Source organism: Astatotilapia calliptera, chromosome 7 (assembly GCF_964374335.1).
Source record: "Astatotilapia calliptera chromosome 7, fAstCal68.1, whole genome shotgun sequence".
Lineage (NCBI taxonomy): Eukaryota > Metazoa > Chordata > Actinopteri > Cichliformes > Cichlidae > Astatotilapia > Astatotilapia calliptera.
The window spans coordinates 66,548,732-66,575,197 of NC_137428.1; the positions used below are offsets into that span (position 1 = coordinate 66,548,732).

General features: G+C 40.9%; 1 protein-coding gene across 2 annotated transcripts in view; it reads right to left on the minus strand.

Moving 5' to 3' along the window:
• The window catches only part of tspan9a (tetraspanin 9a), a 192,232-nt gene that overhangs the window by 136,400 nt on the left and 29,366 nt on the right, over positions 1 to 26,466 (minus strand). For both annotated transcript variants that reach the window (XM_026176640.2, XM_080304952.1), the window contains exon 2: positions 8,083 to 8,148. The gene's annotated coding sequence lies outside the window, so the exon portion shown is untranslated. The remainder of the gene's footprint in view (positions 1 to 8,082; positions 8,149 to 26,466) is intronic.

Below are 26,466 nucleotides of genomic sequence, written 5' to 3' on the forward strand. Positions count from 1 at the left end.
ATTTAAAAAACATAAATAACTACAAATCACATTTGTAGACGTTCAATAGCCAATTTACCAGCTGTGTAAAAATTACCTGTAAGATAGCAAGAAGCAGACATACCAAACAGTGTTTTTGCGTGTTTTGGGTAGCTCAGCCGCTGACTCCGTTCATAATTTATTGGGATCATATTTGGCCTCAGGATAACACAGATTTTCTGCTCAAGATTATAAACTTGCAACTCCTGCAGATTCATCTTTGCATCAGTTTGTGCAGTATGGGTGAATATGCAACTGATGTGTCTCTGAAATGATGCTGCAAGCAATAACTGTGACTCCTGCATTTCTTTCTCTAACTTTAACCATAAAATTTTGTCGTAACCATTAATCTTCTTCCAGCCCAAGTATAAATGCCTTTACTATATAATGAAATAAGTAAGAATACTTAAAAAACAAAATTAATTATGAATCTTCTTGTAGGGAAAACACTTTCAATAGGTACTAAATATGTATTTGCTAACTCCAGGAGGACATCTGCTACTCATAACAGCACTCAAGTTATATAGACTGTCATGTGCTTCCTTTAAATACAACTAATACAGTAACCAGGTCAGCCTCCTTTTGTCGCAGACTGGTTCTGAGGTGAAAGGTTACCCCTGATCTCAGATCATCCCTGGCATTAGTGATGATATTCAACAGGATCACTAAAAACATCCCATCTGCCTATCTGCATGTGCTGTATGAAGCCCTCTGGGATTCAGAGCACGGTAGCTCCAAATCTACCCCAACACACACACACACACACACACACACACACACACACACACACACACACACACACACACACACACACACAAAGACAGTTCCAAAGCAGGGAGAGATTAAACCAGACATAGACCTATAACACCACATAATCTGTTGTTTAAAAGAATTTCAGCATATCAAATCAGGACAGTGTCAACATTCTCTCCAGGATGGAATTTGATAAAAAAAAGATTATATCAGCTAAACTGAATATTACATTTAGATACAATGATGATGCTTGTGCCAGCAAAAGGATAAATTTATGAATATGGTTTCTATTGTCAAAGGATTAGGGTGGATATGACAATCCGGAAAGGAAACAGGAAGGAAAAGGAACATGGAGTAAAAGCTTTTCATGTAGACTGGCCCGCAGCTACAGGGAAGTGACATGAATCATATTGTAAAGGATGAATGGTCACATGTTCTAGCAGACACACACAAATACACACACATGCCATTAGGCCTTGACAGAGGCAATGCCTGTCAAGGCCAGAAAAAAAATACCCTGGCTCATTGGGTTGAAATCTCACATTAATCCTTACTCAACCTTCCAGCCATTAAACACCACTCTGCATCACACACACACGCGCGCACATACACACAGACTCCGTGGCGACTGCCCCGTCACCTCACCATGGTGACACACAGATCTGTTTGGACACCATGAAATTTCTCCTCCTCCTCTTTCACAAACACACACAGCTACTCCTCTGCACTGCCATATACAGTCGTCTATAAAGTCATATAAAGCCCTCTGTGCCATAGTGAGATCGACTTTTAATGTGGCACAGAGGAACACAGGAGTAGATAAGCAGTCATCATTACAGTATTAAAGAAAACGCTGTTTCTTAATGATGTCTATTAGGAGGAAAACATCAACAGACATTTGGACAAATGAGGAACAGGTTGCACTCTGAGAAGGTTTCATTTGGAAGATCTGATGACTGTCTCCTTTTTCCTCCCATTCGCTTCTTTTCCTGCACAGGGCTTCATGGTGCTGATACTGATTTTAGCTCCACATCGAGCTGATGTTATATCAACTGCAACTAATTAGGTTTCCAGTTATAATCTCTCAGTTGCCTAGCTCTGATAGATTAGGTCTTAATATATATTTTGCTTAAGAGAAGTGGGATAAAACCAAGATGAAAGATTTTCACTTTTTTACTTTAAATTTTAATTAGCTTGTTTCAAGCACTTGCTTTTGTGATATTTTTTCACTAATGAGTTGATCTGCTTGCTTCTGTATCAAGATGTTGCTCGACTAATTGCTTTAGAGATGCCTCCTAAAAACTGGTCTCTATTCAACCCACATGTTTTTTCAAACACATTTTATGAGCAAGCACATTATAAAACCAAATTGTGATGAAGTGTAAAAATCATACTCAGTGATGGAGAAATAAAAATCTTGATTTTCACTCTGTTCGATGTGTCCCCCCAAAAAAGCTTCAGTGGGTTTTAAATAATGTTATAAGGTATATTGTGCTCTTCAATCAATGCTCATGTGTGTCTGTAACAAATAAGACTATTTGTGTCATCTCTGTTGATCCCTCAGTGGTTAGTGAAGCTCTTACAAAATGTTCTAGCTCATTTTAGGATTGTTTTCAGTCGATATCTCCCAGCAAGAGCTGGTTTTGATTCAGTAACTCGGTGTGTAAATGTGTTATATGCTTCAAAAGAAATTGACCTTTCGTTATTCTTTTTTTTTTTCCCCCCGCAAAAGCACAGATGTTATCTGGAAGAATTATTTTGCAGATACACAGCACATCCTTTATTACAGCTAATTAGATGATTAGGTAGAACAGCAGGAAACAAGAATTATAGACTGCCATGAGATGATATGTAAACTAAACTAGGTGCAAAGAATATAAAATACAAACTCCGTGTGATTATAGGCATGCAGGCTAATGCACATTCAGTTGTCTCATGAAGTGTTATTAGGATGGCGTATACAGTAGGAATATATTGAATTACAGTATACAGCCACATCCATCACTTGAAAAATCATTTACATGAGCTATGGAAAACAATGAGTCATGCAAAACACCTTAATCTTCCAAAACTGAACTAAAGTTCAACAGATCCTTCGTTCGTTTTGTTGACCAGCTTCCACGTTAGGGGGGGAAACAAAATATATAACAGGAAAGCACCAAAAAAAAACAAAACACCCACAGCGTACAGGCAAAAGTGGTGGGTCACCTTCATATGACATCTACAGAGCTGTTCAGCCACGCTTTGAAGCTTGCAGCACACAGTTCTGAGCTGATGTTAATGCCACAGGAGGTTTGAGATTCGGCAGTTACTGAGTCAGCAGACTGTTGGAAAATTTCTCATACTATGTGTCTTAGCAGCCAGTGTCTCAGTACTATAACTCTGTGTGGTCTTTGACTTCATGGCTGAGTTTCTGTGTTTCTTAAACACTTCCACTTTACAATGATGCCACTCACACTTGACTGTAGAATATCTAGTAGGAGGGAAGACATTTCATGAACTGACAGCACAATCGAATTCAGCGAGCTCTTCGGGAAAAACATTCCTTCATAAATGTTTGCAGAGGAAGACTGCATAGGTGTTTGATAAATCTGGCAATAGGACTAAAAACTGTTGAATTTAAAGTCTTGTCAGCCCAGCGACAGACTGGCCAACTGTCCAGGGCGTACTTTGCCTCTCACCTGATGGAAACTGGGATAGACCCAGTCCCCAGACCCTGCCCTGCCCTGCCCTGGATGCATGGATGGATGGATGCATTTAAAGCCTGTTAGCTCTTCATCAAACCACCTTTAAATATTTAGTCAGCTCAAAGTTGATGTCACACCACAGAGGCACTTGATAAATGTCAGTTTGGGCAGTTTGGGCATACATTGACATTTTGGAATGGGTTAGTTCATAATTGATATCACAACAGTAAAAAGCATTACGCTTAAGGATTCCACAACATGATGATTGTTTGCTGAAGTTTTAGCAGTGCCGAACGGATCGTATTTCTTGAACGTTTCCCTGTCCACAGTTCAGTTCAGTTCAGGTCAAGCATTTCACTGCATGTTCACTATATGTTGTACTGTGTATGTGACAAATAAAATTTGTATTTGTAGTTTAGAATAAAATTAACCTGCCAACTAATAAAATTTTAAACATCGTGATTTCTAGAAAAAGCTTTACTTCATTAAGAATAACGTGCCAGCTCAAATGGAACTAGTATCTCTTGTAACGCAGCCACACAGCAGCTTACCAAAATTAAAGTGATTGTGCAAAGATATCAACATTTAAACACTGATTTACATTCATCAGCTGAGCACAGCACAAAATGCACTATGACGGTGCAGAGACGGGTCAATTGTCCATTAAAAGGGATAAAAAGGTAACAGATAAACAAATCCAAATGGGCCTCTGTCTATCCATTATGGGCACTCCTGCTTTACGAGTTGCAGCAGCTCCCACATTCTTAGGCTGCTGTCATGAAACGTTTAAACTGAAGGCACACAGAGACCCATCAGCGTGCTAAATGTGTGGTGGGAACAGATTTAGAAGATTTAGAGTAATGGAATAATCACCGTGAAGGAGCACGGCGGAGCGGAGTCATGCAAGACTAGTTGTGGCGACCTTGGATTTCGTCAATACAATCAGCGATGTCTATCTCTTACAAAACAAAACCCACACAGGGCTCGGTGCCTTTCAGACAACTTGAAATCAAAACTAATCCGAGTCACGATTATAATGGATAGATTTTATACCAGCGGCAAGCGAACACTGAGGGAGCCACAGAAAACAGAATTTAGGAAAAGATCAAAACAGCGCAGGGACTTAAAGTCTTATGAAAGAAAAAGACACAAAAATGAGCTTAATACACACCCTTATCTCTCAACTGATATTGTAACCTTTGAAGTCATTTTACAGCCATTATGAACACAGCTGTGATATCTTCCACACATAATTATGGTTTATTATTTGTCCCTGGGGCAATAAGTAAATGTGTATTATGTGTATATGGCTATTGAAGTGCATGTAAATTAGTCGAGGTGTGCTCTGAGCACTGTGTAATTGTGCTGACACTTTGGTGAGACAGCGACAAAGTGTGCGTGTGGATGGATAAAGCATGTGGGTGGTCGCAAAGGTGAAAAGGTCAGGAGCTTAGGCTCGTCTTCACCCACGGGTCATTAAAGAAGATCTGTTTGTCTCAACCAACAAAGACTGTGGAGGAGTGAATTGAGGGCAGCCTTAACACAGAACAGAAATGGCAACAGACACACACACAGTCACATTCATATCTCTTATATCACAATTTTACCGTCTTCCTGCCGTTCTTCTCTCACTGTCACGCCCGCCGTCATCACCACCCCCTTCTCCTCTCTATCTTTGAGTGGGATTTGTGATCTAAGATCAGTACGGCTGTAATGCCCTTCTCAGTGACTGACAGATGATACGGCCTGGCCTTTGGGCCCCAGCCGGAACGGCTGCAGATCAATACCCAAGCTGGCAGCCTGTCAGCATTCACAGAGCAACGTACACACACTCGACGCACACAAGCATTCACGTGCAAGGACAGCATCAAAGCCTGTTTGAATCGGATGGCATTTGCAGGAACAGGACCTGGATGTTTGCAGCATAGCAGGAGGGGACATTCCTAGGATGCAATACCTGGCCTACAGGAGCAGCATGGCTGCAGGATGACGGAGCGATGGATTCCCATGGCTCTTTTGGGTGGATATATTAAGCAGTCTGGATAGATGAACCAGCCAAACAAAGTAAACAGGTTGGAGAAACAACCAGGAAATGGTGTATCTGTTTATGTGACAGGGTGGCTCTTTAACCTTTGTGACTGACATCTTAGTATAGAGGTTTACAGATTTGCTTAGCAAGTGATGGGTTGGACCTGAACCACACAGAGACACAAATCCATCTGGGGTTGTGTCAGGAAGAGCATCCAGTGTAAAACTTTGCCAAATCAAAACATGCCGGAGTCCTACTGACAAGGTAGGAGTCGACAATAGCTTTTATTTGGAACGGACACTGTGGCTTGAATAGTGACTGAAACCTTATGCTCTAGTGCCATTTACCTTTTTGGTAGAGCTCTACAAGTGGGGGGCGTGTGGTTTGAAAACAGAGTCCTGTTCTGATTTGAAAAGATCTGCAATTGGTCAACGTCTCCCGTGACAACGTACTTTAGCCATAATGGACTTTTGTTGTCTATACCAGCTTTAACGTGTATTACATATGTAAACATTATAACATCAGCACATAAACATTGAATCTTAATCTGAAGTTAGCATTAGTTTGTGTATTTATGTCACTAAAATTGAATTGAAAAGTTTTTGGATTTTTTTTCTTTTTGCAGTTTTTCTTTTTTTTTGCAAGCCTGTGATTAGTTTCCAGATCTGGCTCCACTCGAGCATAAATGACCAGAAAAATTAGAACTCACTCATCCTCGCTATTATTCTAATGGGCTTTAATACAGAATTGCAGGGAAAGCGTGAGAAAGTGAAAGTGAAGGCCGTGTAATATCAGCTGTCAGGTGAAAACTAAAGCATTTGCAGTTTTTCCCATTTATATTCGTGTTACAGAGTGGATCATTATATCACATTAACAGCGTGTTCTACAATATAACATGAAACACAAGCACACACATGCAAACAGTTGCACATACATAAAAAATAAATGAAGGCTTTCAGTGAGTTAAACGAAAACCTCATCCTTTCTGAGTATATACAGTGACTCTGCTCACGTACTCCATTCTTCTAAACAGAACCAATGTACACCGACCTATGCAAATAAACTGTGTCCAAGAGGGAGTCTGTATTTCCATCTTTCTATTGTGCATTGCATCACCGATCCTTACTATATAAATAAATATGAGAGACGTATAAATAATGCAGTCACAGATTTGACAGTCGGAGTAGCACCATCACCTCCACGCTCAACGTGTCTGCTAACTCCCACTCGCTCAACCTTGTTGTGATATATCGTCTTCCAGAGTCAATCAATAGCCAATTAAAGACACAAGGTCTCCGGTGGCCACGGGTGCATGTGGCGCTGTTTGACTATGGAGATAAATATGTAAATGGTTGACAGGCAGGATATCAAGTCAGTATGTTCCAATGAGAAGAACAGGGAGGCTAACAATAACACTCCTCACACAAACACACACATACACGTACGTGTGTGCAGCACTACTCCAGTGTGGTATCTAAGGTGCAAACCCACTAACACTCATAGGGAACCAAAGGACTAGATCCCCTCAGGATGGCAGGTTGTAAGATGTGCTGTGCTTATCCATTGATGCAACTTAATGAACTGCTAGCTGCAGGGTACATCATTCAGTCTCTCTCTCACACACACACACACACACACACACACACACACACACACACACACACACACACACACACACACACACAGAGTCTTCTGTATATACAATACAATAATAATGGATGTTAGTTCCATGAAATATATACACATCCTCCTGGTAATGGAAACGCTTCCAGAAACAATCTGAGGACGTGGCAGAGTACAGAGCAGCATTACTCTAGAATAAAGCTGTCTCCCACTCAGTTACAAACATATGAACACATGTGATCAAAGACCCTGCTGAATGCAAAGCCAGGATGCTCAGACTTCTGCGTAGCAGATGCACTGTCTGAGAAGAGCGTGATGTGCAACCCACAAAACCTTGACCCTTCAGTCCAAAACCTCCATGAACGATCTCCTGCTGTGGAACTTTACATGTCGATACTGGATCTCCTGAACACTCATCCCCTTGCATGAATAGCTCTGGAGCCTACTTCACTTTCTGCCCATCTCTGTGTCTCTCTGCATTCCTCCTTTTAAAGCTCTGCCACCACAGGCGCCGCCAAAGAGCCTGACAGTTCAGCCTTTCTTTGATCTCAAGGCACAGGTTATCTGTTGCCTGGCTAATTTTAGTTAGCCCCTTTAAGCTGGGATTCTCTTTGAAGCAAGGTGCAGGAGGGAGTTATCAGTGTGGCCCCTTCAGTTACACATAGATTCAACCTCACGACTTTCAGTTTCTACTGTAAGCTGGAAAAGATTATCAGCCTTGTTGTTGCATCTGGATTGCAATCAGCTCTGGGCATGGAGTTGATGACATTTAAGAAATGCAGATTTATGTGAGGTAAAAGCTTCGAAGTCTTTGTTTAATAAACAGAATATTACACAGGAGATGCTAAAGGAGGCGAGCTACTGAAACCACCTAGGAAATTAGAAGCTCTACATTTTATTTTGCTGCAAGTTTAACAGACTGTCGTAGGAGATGGAAGGTGGAGGTGCTACAGGTGAAAAAGGAAATCTTACCTTTCTGAGGAGGGTGAGAATTAGGAAAGGACACAGACTGTGCTGCTGGCTGGGCAGGTCAAATATCTGTAAAAAAAAAAAAGAAGTGAGTCAGGTTTGTATTCCTTACCTCGTTTTTACTCAAGCCAATAAATTGAAATGTCCCATGCAAACAAACTCATTCAAATAATAAAACACATATTTAAGAAAAAAAGAAAAGGAATTAACTTTTCTTGCATCTGCCTAACCAGCCTGGAGTTGTTATTAAATCTGAAGAGGGTTGACAACACAACCTCAGGGAGCGTGTGTTTACAGCAGGCTACTCAGGAGCACACTCCAGTTGTTGCTCTGTGATTTTATAGAATAGCGGACCAGCTGGCCTAAGACTCACTTAAATGAGTGAGCCCTAGGCAGGTGACCTTGAAAGACCTGACAGAACACAGTTTCTCAATCTGAACCTCAAACTAAATGGGAGAAGCATGTCAAGGTGAGTGGACAAGTCTTAAAAGTAAATGTGCCTGCCCGTGTTATACGAACGCAACTACTGAATACACCTCTCAGCGCTATGTTTGTCTACCGCACTACTGAGATCAAACACAAAAAACACACACGCACACAAAGCTGAAAAGCCAAAGGAAGGTACACAGAATATCAAAGCGCTTGCACTCCAGTGTGAATGATGGTCCTCCGTGAGCACCTTCAGGTAAGAGGAGCAGCAGGCGTCTGCAATCTGATTTAGCGCATCAATCTCACACAAGAGGGGTCACTTTTCTTCCCACAGGATGACTTACGGGGGCACGGCTGCTATTTTCATTTCCATTTTTTTGAAGAATGGCAGCCAAAGTTTCGCTCTGTATGGTGTAAAAAGTACTGCATAAGCTCGATGAAGGACAATGACCCAGGCTATTGCCAATAGAACGTCTGTATGGCAATGCCGTGCTTTCTACAAACACACACAGACACAAATTGTAAGGATAGTTTGAGTTTTATCTCAGTCCACATAGACTTGGTTTGAAAGCTGCATGTTAAACATGTGGGTACTGTAGTCTGGAGATAAATTCATTCCTCAACAAGCATTATGCTGCCGGTGCAGCTTTTGAGTGGTTAGAAAGTTTGCACTAAGGAAATAAATACATGAAAAAAGCAATATGAGAAACAACATTAGCTTTAAGTAAGACGTAAGCAAAGACGTTCTCTATCTTCAGTTCTTTGGTGCGTGTACTTCTATTACTATTATATTATTATCATCACTTTTAATTCCATTTATTCTTGGAATAATTAAAAAAAAAGTATCCAAAGTAGTTTTTGTGGCATGTCTGGTTTACAATATATTTGTGGGTACTGTTCATATACTGTTTGGCCACATAGGGCTTGCAGCCTTTGTAACAAAGCCCTATTAATCAGACTTAAAATCCACATATTATTTTGGGGTTAGACATACTTGGAATGGAATCTACAATATATCGTTACGACAGTGCTTTTCTGAGCCTATTTTTTTATTTCAGCACATTTATTGAATTAAAGATTTCAAGCCAAGCACAAGACTGAATGGACTGCCTTCAGGGTTGTCAATTTCTGTTGAAAGATGCAATGTCAAAAGGCCTAAGGTCAGGCAGAGAGTGAAAAGCACTGTGAGGCTGAGTGGGAAGGCAGAACAGTAGAAAAAAACACAAAGAAGTCAAGTGGTGACAGAGGAATAAGCATAACGTTAATATGTTACTGCGGCATCAGGACGGAGAAAGGATAAGAAACCAGTCAGATAACAAAACTGGATGTGCATACTGCTGTGAAGAACAACCCAAAGAGCAATGCAGCTCACAAAAACAGACAGTTTTGTTCCTCCCATTAGTGAGTTGAATTAATTAGGGCTCCAGTGACGCAAATAACAAATATAATTATGTCCCACCATTACTCCTCATCATTATAAGCTTGTCTCCTTCCTCTTCCCGGGAGACTGCAGACAGCCAACTGGACAAGCAACTTTAAAGATCATCCATGGAAAAAAACCAAAGGAAAACAGGAAAGCTGTCAACATTCATTTAGTATAAAACTTGAAGAGCATTCCTACAGTGAGTCACGCTCAGGAGATAGATGCTGGTTTGTGGTCATCAGTGATCGTACAGCCAAGTTAGTTATGTTCCTATAGCTATAAACAGAGTGTCATTTGGCTTGAAATGTGATCAGTCACCCTGTGAGTTATATTTACCATCTGTGGCCCTTTACAGTGTTTGTGTACGTATGCAGCATGTGGAGCATGTGAATACAAGTCAATATGCAAGATGTGTATCCTTCCAGCAATTGCTAAGGAAGAAGATTAGCTTGTAAAACATGCAGTACATGACATACCGTATCACCACTGTGGACACAGATAGCCCTTTCATAGCATTTAGACAAAATTCCTCAAGATCAGACAAGGAACAAAAAGTGACCCTGGTATTCTAACAAACAGCTCTCTGTCTGCTGAGGCAGATCAAGAACGACACTTTAAGTTCAGGTTAGGTCCTGGGAGGACGATATTTGGCCTTGCAGTGAGGATCACAAACCCAAACAACATTGTTTTGAATTAAAAAAAAACACAGGAAGAGGTGTTGAAAAGCCACTGCTTTGCTGTGTGTGGTAATGGATAATCATTTGTCTCATGGGTCTCATGAGTCCCGCAGCTGTGGCGCATTCAGAACTCACACAGCTGTGACTGAGGGACCGTTGGCCAGCGCTGGCACAAATCAGCGAGTGAGCTGTGGATGGCTTTGCTCCCACTAAGGAAGACTAGTGCTTAAGTAATACAGCACTGGTGGACAAGTCTAAAGTTACACTCTGCGTAGAGGTATTTTTAAAAAACTATTTAAACAGTCACTAAACTGTAGTGTGAAGTGGTCTATTTCGGCTCTTTTGTGGGTAAAATTGTGCTTCAATGGATCGCGCCATCCTGCGTTTAACACCAAGTAAGGATTATGAAGAGCATGCAGCACAAAAATTGTCATCCATTTATTCTAAATGCATAAATTGAGACATTACAGCATTTAATCTCTGCTCCATGCGCATGTTCACTTTGGGACAGCAAAATCAAAATGACAAGATGCGGAAACTTGCACATCCGGGGAAGATGAAGGTATTGCTCCTTCATTTGCAGGCCTGACAGGCTATTGATTGTTCTTCAGCTAAGCCTTGAGGCTCACGTCTTACCATTGTCTCACCTCCCTGCATGATCCCCCAACATAAACACACACATTTCCCCCCTCTATAGGATGTGTGCCCCTAACAGCTGTCCTTCCATATCTCTCTCTTTAGCTCACTTGCCTTCCTCCATCATTCCCTCACTCTATTTTCTTCCTAGAAAAAGTTTCTCAGGCTGAACCCCGTCCATAATAAGTGCTGGTCTGGCATAATCCTCCTCTATAACACTGTAGAGAAAACTTTACTTTCCAAATCCTTGACAGCTGCTTCAGTAAGGTCGGACGCTCAGACTCTTTTTACAATGTGGTCTTGCCTCGGTTGTGCCTTTTCATGCCATTGGTCACAGCAGGATGGACCATGACACAACCACACAGGAATGCTGAAAAGAATCCAAAGTAAATCCCTTTCGATGCAATTGCAGCTTGAATATATGAAAAACCAGGGACAGCCGACAAAAGCACACTATTCTTTGGCTACTAAAGGATGCAAAACTCTAAAATGGAACACAAGAAGGGTGTTGGGCCGAAGCATACAGCCCAACGTTACTCTGCAGTTCTTGTTCTGCACTGAACAGTACATATTTCAATCATAAATCTGCATCGCTAAGGCTTAGAGGACTTATCACAGGGAACTGCTGTGCAATTCAACACATTGGGTGGCTCAGCCAAGTTCTGATTGCGGGTTGATGTATGTGAAAGTTAAGTCAGGGGGGTGCAGTGGTAAAACTGTAGTCACTGGAGGGAAGCCAAAGTGTGTGGCACTGCTGAGTGATGAGATACACGCCTGGAGATTCCTGCAGAAGCTGAATTATAAGAGGCGGGATGGAATTCAACAGACAGCTTTAACCATGCAATTATTTTGTACAGTAACTAGTAGTGAAAAATGCTGTCAACACAGGTCTGCAGAGCACATCTTTACCTGAAAATGAAAGATACAGGAAAATAAGTTTAGCCTGCTTCTAGCTCTAATTAACTTGTTTCCATTTAGCTTGATGATAACATGTCAGATTTGTGTTTTGTTTTCACCTTTGAGGGGAGCAGGCGTCTCCTTCAATTGTTCATTACTTTACTCTGAGTCATCATTTATCAGCTGTTCTTTAATAGGCAATTTGAATGACAATGACCAGACCGCCGCTACACTTTCTTTCTATATTCATAACGATGCCGCGTTCAACACAGCACAACCCGTGCACACCACACACAAAGAGTATGCTCTCACAGGCAGGAAGAGCCTTAGAGGTCAGCTGTTTGCCAAGGTTCATGAAGTGCTGGTAAAGAAGAGTTATGACAGCTCGGCTCCATCCCATCAGCCACACTGTCAACTAACACAGCATCATTTATACGTAAAAGCCGCACAGTTGAACACACAGCAGCATGGGTGGGCAAATTACTGCCACAGCTACACCACTTCACCACTCACGCTTCAAAGAGATGACTGTAGAACGGGCCACAAATTGAGCTGATATGAAGTATGAGCTACTGCCAAACTTGCATAATATATCTGGTCAGCGTGATCTCTGTGTTTACGTTTGCATGCACACTCCTTCAAAAAGTCTGGGACTAAAAAGGACGGGGCCAAACGAGGTTGGATTACAATTCAATTAAACCTTTAAAAACGCTGTATTGTTTTACATTTCCCCCTAACAAAAAAGCACAAAAGCAAGAGATTTGCATGTGTACTCGAGTCAGCAAATATATATTTATAAGGAATAAAAATTCCTTTCCTATTTTCCTAAAAGTTTCCTCGTATAAGACAAAACTACACTTTTTTTTTAAAAGTTTCCAACTGAAATGCAGTGCTTCATTGGAAAACATGACACGCAAAGCATTAACACCAGTTAGAAGAAGAGGGAAATACTGTAAGAAGACCCTTAGGCTTGCTGTGATTATCAATAGTTAGGTTCTTTTTGTGAGAAAAAACAAAACCAGTCTCCAAACATTAAGGCTGACCCATACACCCTGCAGCAAGGTTTTGCTTTATCATCAAGACAGCAAGAGCTACTTATGTGCTCAGGGCTTCTGATTTTTCCTTTTTTTGATCCGTGGCCATGGAGGCAAACCAATTGATACATCTGCCCTGAAACAACACTCTCTTCTTAAACCTATAAAAACTATATTTCTGTTTGGACAGTGTCAGAGAATGTGTTGTTTTTGTTCCATTTTGTATAGGCTGCAGCTAAAAGCTGTCACTGTTTCACTTATCCTATTAATAAAGTTTACCATTGTGGCCCACTTAGGCCCAGCTCAAGAGTATGAAGACACATTTTTCTTCATTTATCAAGTAGTCAAAAAGTGAAGACACAAAGATAAACAAATAATGTGCATAATGTGTACCAGTCCTCTGGTAGAGGACCAAATCCCCGTGTCAGACCTTATTCCTCACTGCAAAGCCTCCTTCAGCAATGCCCAACTCAGGCTATAACTCATTCTGTAGGCCACTTCTGTTCTCATTCGTCTATGTAGCAACCACTTTGGTAACTGCAAACCTTCATAGCAAGGATATACAAGAGCAATGTCACGGTTCTGGGTCAGTTTGACCCAGTATTTTGAGTTGTTATGTTTTGGTGCGTTTTTGCTTTTCTGATGATGATGATGACGACCACAACGACGAATCTATGTTTCAGTTATTCTTGTTCAGGGATTAGTTCTTAGGTTTTGTGTTCTCATGTTTATTGCAGGTTTAGTTCAGTGTCTAGTCTGTCTCTCACTGTCGTGTCTGCGTCTTTGTTTAGTGGTGTCTTGTTTCCCGTTTTACTCTGAAGGTTCATGTTCCTGTCTTATGTCAGTGTTTCTAGCTGTGTTCCCCTTCTGTCTCTAATTCCTTGATGACTTCCTCAGTGTAGTTCCTCAGCCCAGTGTGTCTTCGTGTCGCGTCGTCTGTTCGTGCACCCTGTTATTTCTAGCTGCACGTCAGGATTCTAGCTTGCAAGATTCGGTATTGGACATGTTCATAGTCACGTTCTCCAGTCATGTTTCCCTACACCTTCATGTGCCAGTACCGAGATCTTGTTCACAGTTTTTCATGTCGTGTTCATAGTCTGTCCACAGTACTTTGTCATAGTTCAGTCCTGGTCTTCGTTCATAGCCTTTAGTTACTCCCAGTTTAGGTTCTTAGTTTTGTCATTCCCATAGTTTGTGGTTTGTTATTTTGCCTTCTGTATCAGCCCTGATTAAAGGCTCGTTTTGAGCTTAGCAAAAGTTTTGCCTCCTGCGTCTGTGTCCGCACCTGGGTCCAACAAACACACTCTCCACACGGTCTGCCCTCGCAGACCACGACAAGCAGCTTGGCATTGTAGTATAGTTACATTGCTCCGCTGGACTCCTTCAACAGAGTTTCTGTACATCACAAGGAAAGTGGTCCATGGCAGGCAAAAGCCAGAAGTGTTAGCTCTTGTCACAGTCTGGCGAGGGCAGACTGTATGAATTGAGAAAAGGACCCAAAACGCAGACTCCAAGGAACAGGGAACAGAACTTGAAATGTTAACAAAAGGCGAGCCGTTTAATATGGCTGGTAGAAAAGGTACAAACAAAGGGCAAGGCAAACTGAAGCAAAATTAACACAAACCTAAACTGGGGGATCTAAACAAACAATAAGAAAAACCTAGACAAGAAACTTGGAAGCATGGCATAGGAAACATGGCGTGGACAACAGACGACCTGACAATCACACACTGAAAACAGAGGAGTTAAATACACAGGAGGTGATTAGGGGAAGTGGAGACACATGAGGAAACAGCTGACTAGGATAAACATAATGATGCACAGGCAAGAGTAAACTAACCGCATGAGCACAGAACACAAGACCCCTTTTCAAAGTAAAACAGGAAACATGCAGACTTAGACACGACAACCAGAACTTGACAACGTAAGACACAGACATGAAACGCATGAAGAGCAGGGGAGATTTAACATGGTTGGAAACGGAGGGGGGAATAATAAGAACTAGAAACACTTAGGCATAATAATACAAACTTGATAACATAAGACACGCAGCATGAAACACGAAGGGTGAGGGGAAGCTTAAATACAGGGGAAGAAAACACAAGGAGTCTAATAACCAAATGAACTTAGATAACCTAATGAACAAAATAAACTCAAACTTAAAACGCTGGGTCAAAAGACCCAGGACCATGACAGCTCTGTTGTTCTTGGGTTATTTTCCAGGTTCTTCCGACTCCCTGTGGGGAGCACTAGAACTTTATAACTTCATCAACAGTTATTTTCCTCAATAAACAAATCTGAAAGCCATAAGTCCGCCACTCACAATGCCCCTAGAAAATCCTGCACCTGCTATAACCACGAGTCACCGACAAAGCATCATCTGTTGTGTCTTGGAGGCACCTTTGAAAAACTAAGCTGGTATCCCTGCACCTGTTTTTCACCAGAGTCAACAAGGAAATAAATCTGTTCTGTGATGACACCATTTCTCTCACTTTCACTGTCAGGCTCCAGAGTTCCTCAATGGCAGTAAGAAGAACCATAAAAAGAAGCCGAGACAGAGGGAGCCGAGCCATCTCGATCTCTGACTGGTTTAAAAAAAAAATCATAATGGTGTCTGCTGAGTGTGATGTCTGCGCTTCATACGGTTGTTCCCTTATGGCTCCTCCAGTTGAAGAAAATTCAGAGACAGCTGTGAATGTTCTTTATTCTGAATGTGTTATGAAACTGAATCTTGCACTCGAACCTCAAAATAAAAGATGCATGCTGATTAATTACAGTCAGTCCTGGCGTATGAAAATATTCTGTGTCTGCGGTTTCATCAGTTGGGAAGGAATGGTGGAACCTTCGATCGTTCCTTTGGCTGGAGCTGTCCACGGTTCTGAAAGTGTTAACGCTTGACAACCTGACACCAAGGTTGTAAATCACCTAACTAGGCACCGCCCATTCAGTTTGGCAGCTGCAAGCCGAGAGCCTCCCCTGTTTCACAAAGACCTGAGTTTCATCAGAGAACAGTGTATATTCTGCACAGTGGATCTGAAGTCAATTTCCAGACTAGGTAAGGTGTGGTACAAAGTCATGAAGGCAGAAATGGCTCTGTTCCAAGGTTATTATCGTTAACGAAAACTAACGAAATAACGAAAACTAGAAGTGAAAAAACATTTTCGTTAACGGGAATGAAAACAAAAACAAAAAAAGGAAAACTAACTAAAACTGTAATGAGTGTTCACAAAACTAACTAAAATTAACTGAATTTATAGCAAAAATGTGTTTAGTTTCATTGATGTGTGCGTGTCCTACAATAGTCGAGGGTGAAAATGAAGTTTAGTTTCCAGATTTTTCTTGCTGTCTCATTATGCCAGCAGGTGGCAACACGTTAGTCTGGTGCCACATTTATAAGGAAAATGCATTTGCGGGGTGAGCAACAAAGTTGAACATGAAAAATAAATCTTCTCTGCCAATGAAAAAAAGCTTTTTTTTGCTATTAACTCTTCTTTTGAGCTTCTGGGAAACCCGGTGCTGACAATCAGGTGCCTGATTGGTGCCTGATTAGCACCATTTAGCAGTGAGTCCAGACTCTGACCCTTTGATCCATCTGCCGTAAGCAAAGTGTGAAGTAGACATAGAGAGTGTTATGCTGATTGCTTCATCGATAGCTTTGGTGGAAGTTGTTGTGGGGCGGGATCTCCTTCACTGGGAAAAACAAGGCTTGTCATCGCTGGAGGCAATCTCAACGCAGAGAGACAGAGATGAGATTCTGCAACAGTGGCAGTCCTGTATCTTCACAGTCTGTGAGCGAACTCTATCCTCCAAGATGACAACTGGCAGAAAAGATTTGGCAATGGGCAAAACCCACATATTCAACCCACTAACTAATTGACCAAAGTACAGTCTGTTCTTTTATGTCTTTATGTCTTATTAGGATTCACAATAACAGGCTGTATTTGGTTGTACAATTTGGTATTACATTAGTGCATTAGCTCCTACTCCAACAGCAGCAGCTACTAGAGAATATAGGAGGTAGCGTTTATGAGAAAGAAACATGAAAAATGTGACTCATTGGAGGAACAACTCAGGTCATAAAACATAAAACAGAGGTCACTCTAAGAGCATGTGAAAAAAAGTCTTTCATATTGGACGTGTGTAAAGAGATAAACCCAACAGTGAGAGCTCTTAGAAGACTATGCCTATATTCTGGCCCCAACCTTACAGGAGAAACATATTAGGCGTGTCATTTGTATGGAGCCAGGTCTTCAGCGCATACTGTCTGAGTCTAGTGATTTAAGTCTGAAAACTGCAATGGTATTTTTTATAAAAACAACAACTTGTAAGAAAAATGTTTTGTTTTCAGGCAGTTTACATCCTACTTTTTCTTACTTTTTTGTGGTCTCAGCATCTGAGATTAGTTTATGTGTGGGAGTTAAACAGATGGACTCTGAGGAAGAATGCAGAACGCAAAAGGAATGCAAAATCAATAACACTGCAACACACAAAAGAGACACGAAAAGACTGACAGCAATTAAAAAACAGAAAAAAATATTATCAAACAAGTTTACTTTTTCATAAAATTATGTTAAACTTCATAAATTCCATTCTCTAGAGTCACTTGTGTGACTACATACAAGTTGTATGTGTCATATATACACACCATACGCTTATTCCATATGGATTATTGTCAGTCATTTTAATTATTTATTTTTTACAGGCTTGTGCTACAGAATGAATCCAGTACAGTAAGTAAATGTGACTGCTCATCATTAATTTAACACTCTTGTCTTTGTCTTTATCGCTTGCCAGGTCTTCAGTGTCAAATGCCAAATGCCTGCACAACGTTAGCTGGCGCAGCAGAGGATTTGCATTTACTTTCACATTTTTAACGCCAACTGTAAAGCACCCAACAGCTCATCGTAAGGATTGTTGCATCCAGCCCTTACTTCACCAAGTGGATAACCAAATTTTAGTTCCATTTCCCCTAGCAGCTAAGCTTCCTAATGCCTGCTGTTATATTTTCACTACTCCAATTTATTCACTTAGATAAAGACATTCAGTTGGCCAAACCTGGAACCCAGCAAGCAATTCAATTCAGTTTTATTTACAGAGTGCCAAATCACAACAGCACTCGCCTCAAAGTGCTTTATATTGTATGGCAGATACCCTACAAGGATACAGATCCCAACAGTCAAATGACCCCTTTTGCAAGCACTTGGCAAGAGTGGGAAAGAAAAACTCCCTTTTAACAGTAAGAAAGCAGAAGAACCAGGCTCAGAGAGGGGCAGTCATCTGCTGTGACCAGCTGTGGTTGATGGGAGAGAGGCAGGACAAAAAACACTGGAAGGAAGCCAGAGATGAATAATAATGAATGTGGCACAGTATGCTAGTGCAATGTTCCTTTCTTAACTCATTCACTGCCAGCCATTTTCAAATCAGGTAACTCCCCACTGCCAGGGTTTTTGAGCATTTTTACTCATTTTTGAAGAGCCACAGAAAACTGTGTGTTATGATCATATAAACGCTGAACCTACCAAAATGAAGAACAGACTCTCTTCTTTCATCCAAAAAAAAAAAAGCTTGTTTCTACCATTTTCCATTCTTTAGTAATCAGCTGTAGAAGAGAGGTGGGTTCCACCAAAAATGCCTGTTTTGACCAAAAAAAGGGAGAAAACGAGCTTTTTGTGAAAAATACATTTCAAGCAGAAAAGTGCCTTTGACACTAATATTTCTTGCTTTGTGACACCTCTGACATATAAAATAGGTTTTCACTTCTATAAAACAGAAATAACACTGAGAAAGGTTATGTTTTATCAAAACAATTTATTTACAAATATATGAAAAAATAAAATTCACTGACAAGCTGCCCGAGGTTGTATTCTGGCCCCTCCCATTGAAAAACGTAATTGACGTCTATAGACGTCAATGGCAGTCAACGTAAGTTTTTCAATTGACGTCTATAGACGTCAATGGCAGTGAATGAGTTAATGTGGCTAAATACAGTTTCTTTCCAGGAAGTAGGGGTGGGCGATATAAACGATACACGATATAAACGATATAAATTTGGCCAACGATAGAGATTTTGACTATATCGCTCTATCACGATAGCGCATGTTGATGTGTCATCAAGCGGCGCCTGTTTTGGTCCAAAGCATCGCGGCGGCTAAAACCATTATCATCTGCAAATTATGCCAGGCCACAGTCACAGCAAAGAGATTAAGCACTTTTGAAATATGGGGAAAGCCAAAAACTGCGCTTCCTCCACTTCCGTAACATTGATTCATTAATGTTGAATTCTCTCGCAGCTCCGTGTATAGCATCCTGCTATGCGATTGCATTTGTCCCTGACCACCAGAATCCCTCACGTTAACTTTTATCGAGTGGAAAAAAAGTTGGCGTTCATCCTCCAGCTTCACTGTGCTAATGTTATGCTAACATAGCTGTGTCGCTAGCAATCACGTAGCACAACATTATATACCAGGTAGTCCAACTTCAGTAACCCTGCAAACACCACTGCTGTTTAGTTTTCTGTCTTCATTTATGTTGGAAGTGGTAGCAGAGCTGTACGTTTGAATTAGTTTCAAAAATCTCTCAGTCAGAACATGGTATGAAATGTTTAGGTGTAAACTAGCGAGCTAACTTCCTGCTAACTTCTAACTCCGTTAAATTTAATAAATTCTGTTTTCATGGATGCCTGGATGTTAAACTTAATTTTTACACCCAATAAAGCAGCAAGCTGATGATTTAATTAAAGATGAAAGAATTTAGACTGTTTTTAACTCTTAGTGTTCGTTTGACTTTGGGACCTGAAGCGGACGGAGTTTTGGACCCAGATTACTCCGCGAAGCTCCTCACTACGGCAGCTGTAATGCTCTGACATCCATCAAGCAGTGCGGCTTACCAAAGTTGTACTAAAACATTTTTTAACAGATTTCTGCACGCAGAAATCGGTTCGAGGTCAGTAAGCACAACCAGAATTCATACATAAGGCACACTCTCGATTTTTGGGAAAATTAAAGGATTTTAAGTGTGCCTTATAGTGTGGAAAATACGTTATACAGAAGAAAAGAATATATCGTGATATATATCGTTACCGCACATGCTTCAAATTATATCGCGAAATGAATTTTAGGCCATATCGCCCAGCCCTACCAGGAAGTATTATTGATCATAACCAATTACATGTGAAGACTAACTATTTAACCTTTTCCCAATATCATGGTCAAAAAATATCATCTTTTAGTCCCACACCACTGTTTCCTGAATCCCTTGCTGAGTGTGACTTCAGTGCACGAGAGAAGGTTTAGAGTCTCAGCGTCTGTCACCTCAGCCATCATATAACACCAGTTGTTGTGTACAACCATCACAAGAGGTTTGAACTGGATTCACATTTGTTGTCTCTTGTGCTCGTATCAGTACTTACATGCCTAGGTTTTTCAAATGGATACGCTTTGCCTATGCTCACCATCGAAGCCATGCCAACTTGGCCGAGCAGACTCTAGCTGTTGATCCTCAGTCCTCGTCCTAAAGGAATTTCCTTCCTGATCCAGCATGCAATCAGAGGCATCTGTGATGGTCACAATGCCAGTGTTCTTTTTACTTATCTACCCTAAAATGCTCACAGATATGCTACAGCATCTGTTGAGACACACTCACGCCAGGGAGAGTTGCAGCTGTGCGTCTGACAAAACAGACATTTTGGAAGCGCTGTGCACAAAGGGGTTGAAGAGTGAGAAAGCGATACCGTTGTGATCACCACTGACAAAGGGATATCATCATCAGTTGTTATGCTAACCTGAAGATTTTAAATGCTGTCTGACATTAAAAAAAAAAAAAAAAAATCAGAAAAAAATGAAACTTTCAAAGAAGAAATTCATTTAATGCATAAAGAGTTTTGATGTTCAAGCAAAAGACAGAGCATCTTGTACATCCTCTGCTGAACACACAGAGCCTGAAAAGCTCATTTTTCTTGACAGGGTGACAGAATACGTGAAAAATAGATAAACAGATGCTAAAAGAACAGCAAGATATGCACCAGTTTGACACAAGATGTAGTATTAGCAGCTCATAGCCTTCATGCTAATTTTCAGAGTCAGTCTGCTCTGAGTAATGCCATACTGGGTTTATAGCTGATAAAACCTCTATTATTTCATTTCTCTTCCAGAGTTTTAAATTACGCTAATAGACCAGCCGGTGGCATGGTCTTACAGAATTAAAGCATGGGCCGAATGAACGAGGAGGAGGGGGGTACGACAAGTGCAGACAGGGAACGCTGAACAGCAGATGAAATATGTGCTTAGAAAACATAATTAGCAAACATGGCTGTCATATACTCCTATCCTACTGCAGTGCAGAGGACAAAGCACTACTACAGACTGCTAAACGCAGATAGAGCAGACTAAAGCAATCCTACAGTGTCTCCCCCTCATGCTCTATCCACGTTCAGAGGCGATTATGTGCGCAGAGTAGCTATAAAAGGAACTTTAATACAGTTTTTCAGTAGCACTATATAAGGCATTGGCTACGTTGAGAGGATAAGACAACTTACACTGATCACTAATTTTCCTATATTGCTTTATTCCACAAAGTGGAATAAAGTGCAGTTAGAAAGATGAAAGACTTGTATTCCAAATAAAAGCCAGCAGTGTCTGTAACAATGATCACATTGACCCATTTATATGAAACCTATTCAGGCAGAACAGATACAAATGTAGCATGTATTCACTTATCCTATAGCACTAACACCTTGACCCTTACATCTGTAATATCTATAAGCTTCCATTTTTAATACATCCACCTCAATGCCTGTATTAACTGACTCTATAGTAGCAGCACTTATTAATAAAAGCAGCATTTTAATGCAGCTGGAAAAGTCTAAACAATCTGAAATCTCTGCACAGTATCAGTAAACTGTTTTTTTAGGCAATGCAATACTGAACATAACAAACATAACAAAGTCTGTCCCCTTATTCAAGGAAAGAAAAACATGTACGCACTTCCATGATAAGTGCAGTTACGCTGTACAACAACACCGTTGAATGTTTATATCTGTCCCCTTCAGCTAGTTGGATCTCCACAAATCCAAACTGGTCGTTCCCAGCTGAGGCAGGAGCGTGACGCCCGCGCTTGCCTTCCCCTCTCTCGCTTTAAGTCATACTTAGCAGGAAAGGAAATGCTGCCAACCCCAGGTGTCAAGCATCCACTCTGCACTGTGTCAGCAGACTCAGGAGAATGTGAAGATGAAGTGCAAGCAGACAAGAGTGAAGGATTTAAGAGATGGGATTTAGGACTCTTAAAAATGTATGTGAGAATAGCACAAACAAGGAAGTAGGGCTGACAGTGGACTCAAAAACAGGGAGTAAAGGGAGAGTAGTGTTTGTAAAAGAAAAAGCATAACGAAAAGAGTAGGAGCCTCCAAAGGTAACAAATACGCACGTGACCTTTGAGAGGTAACAGCTTACTAAATGCTTTGCATTATGCACTAAAGCAGCTCCAGAAGACTTTCTACGCAGACATTTTATGTCTGACTGAGTCACGTGACATCCACTGAGCCCTCCACAGGTACTGCTACGTGCGGGTTTCCAGTAAAATGGGCACCAGCAGGCTACACTAAAAAATAATCTGAAGATTGTTTGGAAAATAAGACAATCTTTAAAATTCAGATACAAAAGCAGTTGAGCTTTGTACTTGTAGCCACGTTTGTATGCATTAGGGAGACAATTTTTTCCTGAAAAACTGAAGAAAGAAAATTTGGAATTCACTCTGTGCCACTTGTTTTGTTTCTTTCAAGTCTCACAGGGTCTCAGCATTATTTAGTTTGCAACTGAAGAGGGTAGAAAAGAGATATATCTTGAGGAAATCTGTTTTGGCAGGGAGATTAATATTGGAGCCACAACTGGATAGATAGATTGAAGTGCAACATCAGAAGCCAAAGTTAAAAAATGGAAAAGAAGACATGCATTGCCTCGTTGGACAAGAGGATAAGGTGGGAACTCACTGCATTAAACTCAGTAGATAACAGGAAATTCTAGAGAGCTGGGTGTATAAGGTCAGCTGATAGAGAGCTACATCATTTGATGATGAGTGTTGAGCAATGAGCAGGTAGCCAGACAGCAGCAGAGAGATTCATCCACTCTTACAGCTGCCCTGTGACTGATGGGAAAGCAGTATCCAGGTACATGCACACATCATCATCATCATACATGACCTGCACTTTGCTTTCTGACTTTTTTTTTTTACTACCCCCCCCCATAAACAGAACAACAGAATGAGACAATCCCATACAGATAAAACATTTTTAATGCTTCCATCTCTGCAGCTCCTATTCATCTGCACACTGACAGACACAGTGTGTAACAGAGATGTCTGGAGCCTCTCTGTCTTATGACTAAATCACATTGCGAATGGGACAGGTTGTGTCCTGCAGCTTTGATCACCCCTCAGGGATTGACAGAGTGACTGATGAGCCCGAGTCAGTCCCACTGCCAATTCATCTCCCTGCAGGAGGAGGACGGGAGAGACAGAAAGCAGGCGAAGAGGCTGATAGAGAGGGATTGCATAGATGCAATGATGAATCCAGAGTGAGTGTGTAAGCACTTTATAGCTTTCCCATGTAGGTATCGGGAACGATGTAGGTGGCCTGGAGCAGACATTTTTTAATGACATGCTTCATGGCTCCAATTTTAATGTGTCCCTCTTATTAAAATATTGCCATGTTTGCCTCTTCCAATGCACGTGCGTATTTGTTACCATGCAATGAGAGAGGGAGAAAGATGAGAGAGAAGACATGGGACGTGCACACCATAATATCGCAATGTGTCACACAGCGAGGGGTGGTGATGTATTTGGCGCCTTGCAGTCTCCTCGGCACCTGGCCGCTGCTTGTCCTCTAAGTGTCTAGGGGACCTAAAGTCTCTGTGAGCTCCACAGGTGCTCCTGAGGGGAAACACACCAGGCTCTGCATTACCGCACCATATGTCTGCGATCACTATTCTGCTCTCTAGACCTGCATGTTTATATCTGTGTGGCTGTTTTTCTCATTACAAAGGATCATTCCTAAGCCAAGTTTCACCTTCATCATTTTGTTTTGTGCAATATCACCAAATAGATGTAAAGATGAATTACAGAGACAAGATTTGGCCAAGAATAGCCTATTATAGGATTTCTGGAACGGCAAATCAGTTGAACACTATGTGAGCATAAATCAGAGTGTTATGAATACCTATTAAAACGCCACACAATAGTAGTCCCAGATGGTAAGCGACTACAGTGAAAGACACACACAGCACAGTGCATGTGTGTGTCTTTCATAGAGGACGGGTCCGTATTTGTTGTGGGTGTTGCTAACGGAGTTAAAGCCTTCTGTGTGTGACACAGATGAAAGAAGTGGCCGGTACACGATGACAGAATGTGCACACTCAATAAGGGCTGACTTAAAGTGTCAGGATCCGTCCCATCCCTCATCACTCACAGCCTACTTTCTCTGCGCCGCTCTCCGCAAAATGCCAGGTCTCTTCTTCCACACCTGAATGCTTAGCTTTAATGCATATTAATTTACCGCCTGGCACGGACACAAGGGCAGCGATTGAGAGCTAAACTGTTAAAAATAAGAGGGAGGTTTGCATGGAAAGCCCTAACCTGTGTAAAACAGGCTTAAGCTGATAAGACCTTTTAAATGCTGATGGGGTTACTTCCACTTAAAGCTGTTTTGTGTTGCTTATCAATCATTCACCCAAGTGATGTGTCTAAAAACAGCTAACATAGATTACACTTAAATGACTAAACTGTTTGTGAGAGGCTGATGACATCCATCATTAGCTATAATTTTTGGGCACCTTTCATTAATCTTTCAGGCCTATAGCTTAGTTTGTTTACTTCCCTTAATATCTCAAGTGGATAAACTAAGGTCACAAACCCCAGAAATACATTATTTATTTTACTTTATATGGTGGCTTCGCCAGACAATGAATGCGTTTAGAATATTAAGCTTACTGTGCACCTCTGACCATAATTAGCATGGGGGCTGAAGTTTGTTTCAAATAATCACCAACTGATGCAATCTGACCAGACTCTGAGTGCAAGAAAGAGAAAGCTGGAGACGTCCAAAAAAGAACTGATCACACCTGCGGCTCGAGTGTTTGGACAGGCCCGAATCCACAGTCAGGATAAGTCAGTCTGGACAATAACTCATTATAGGAATTAGCTGGTTTGTAGTGATGCCAGGAACAAAAACACTGCAGAAGCAGGATTGTCTGTAATAAGAAAATCACAAAATTAAACTATATTACAGTGATGTGCTGAGAGGTGACTGTCCTAACAAACAGGAAGCTACAGTATGATAAAAATAAACGGATCGTTTTGCTCTTGATAAAATACATGAGCACAATTTAAATAGTTGAAATCCCAGGTTTCCCACTGTTTCTTAAAACGTTAGGACAGATGAAAGGTTTAGCACTGAACAGTAAAGATCACTGTTGGTGAGTGTGATGAAAGGCGTGAAAGCTAATTTCAGCTAATAACACATTAAAAAAATAGTTATTTTATAGCTGAGATGACAGACAATGCCTGTGTTCTTTTACATGGAGACGAGCTGCATCGACAGCAGGAACAGAGAGAAAACATCACTCGTGTTTGTTTTATTTTCTCTGTCAAAATCAATTATGATGTGGAACAGCTGAAAACCATCAGCGCTTCGGCCACTGAAAATAATTCATTTAATTTGTAATCCATACTTTCTGTCACTTTATTGTTATTTTTGTCAAAATAGATCAAATTCTAGGGAAAGCAGGATGACATATATTGCAGATGAAATTCATTTCCTTAGGAAAAAACTCTTTTAGAAATTATTACACAAGCCAAAAAGCGAGAAAGCATTTGAAATGTTTTCTTCATTCCTGTCTGAAGATAACAACAATTTACACCAGACAACTGGTGAGTGACTGCATCAGACATTAACAGTAATAAAATCCAGTAATTTGTTTTCTTGTGTTTCTCGTATATTTGAGGATTAGCAAATCCAAATGCAATGAAACAAAAAGTCAATATTTAGCGTCACAAATCAGGATTGTGGGACAAAAAGACAAAATAATCATGGAAATAAAACAAAAACCCAAATGGAGACTCATTTTTAATCCTGTAGTTCTAAGAAGTCCGGTCAGGGTTGTAAGCAAGACATAAAAATAGGATTCACGCCGAGTAGACAGCGTACCTCTGCTGAACACAAGTAGGAACAAGAACACAGACTTTCAGAATTATTTCAAAGCCCATCCTGAGTCTTTTCAACTTAAAAAAAAAAGACAACCTGAAA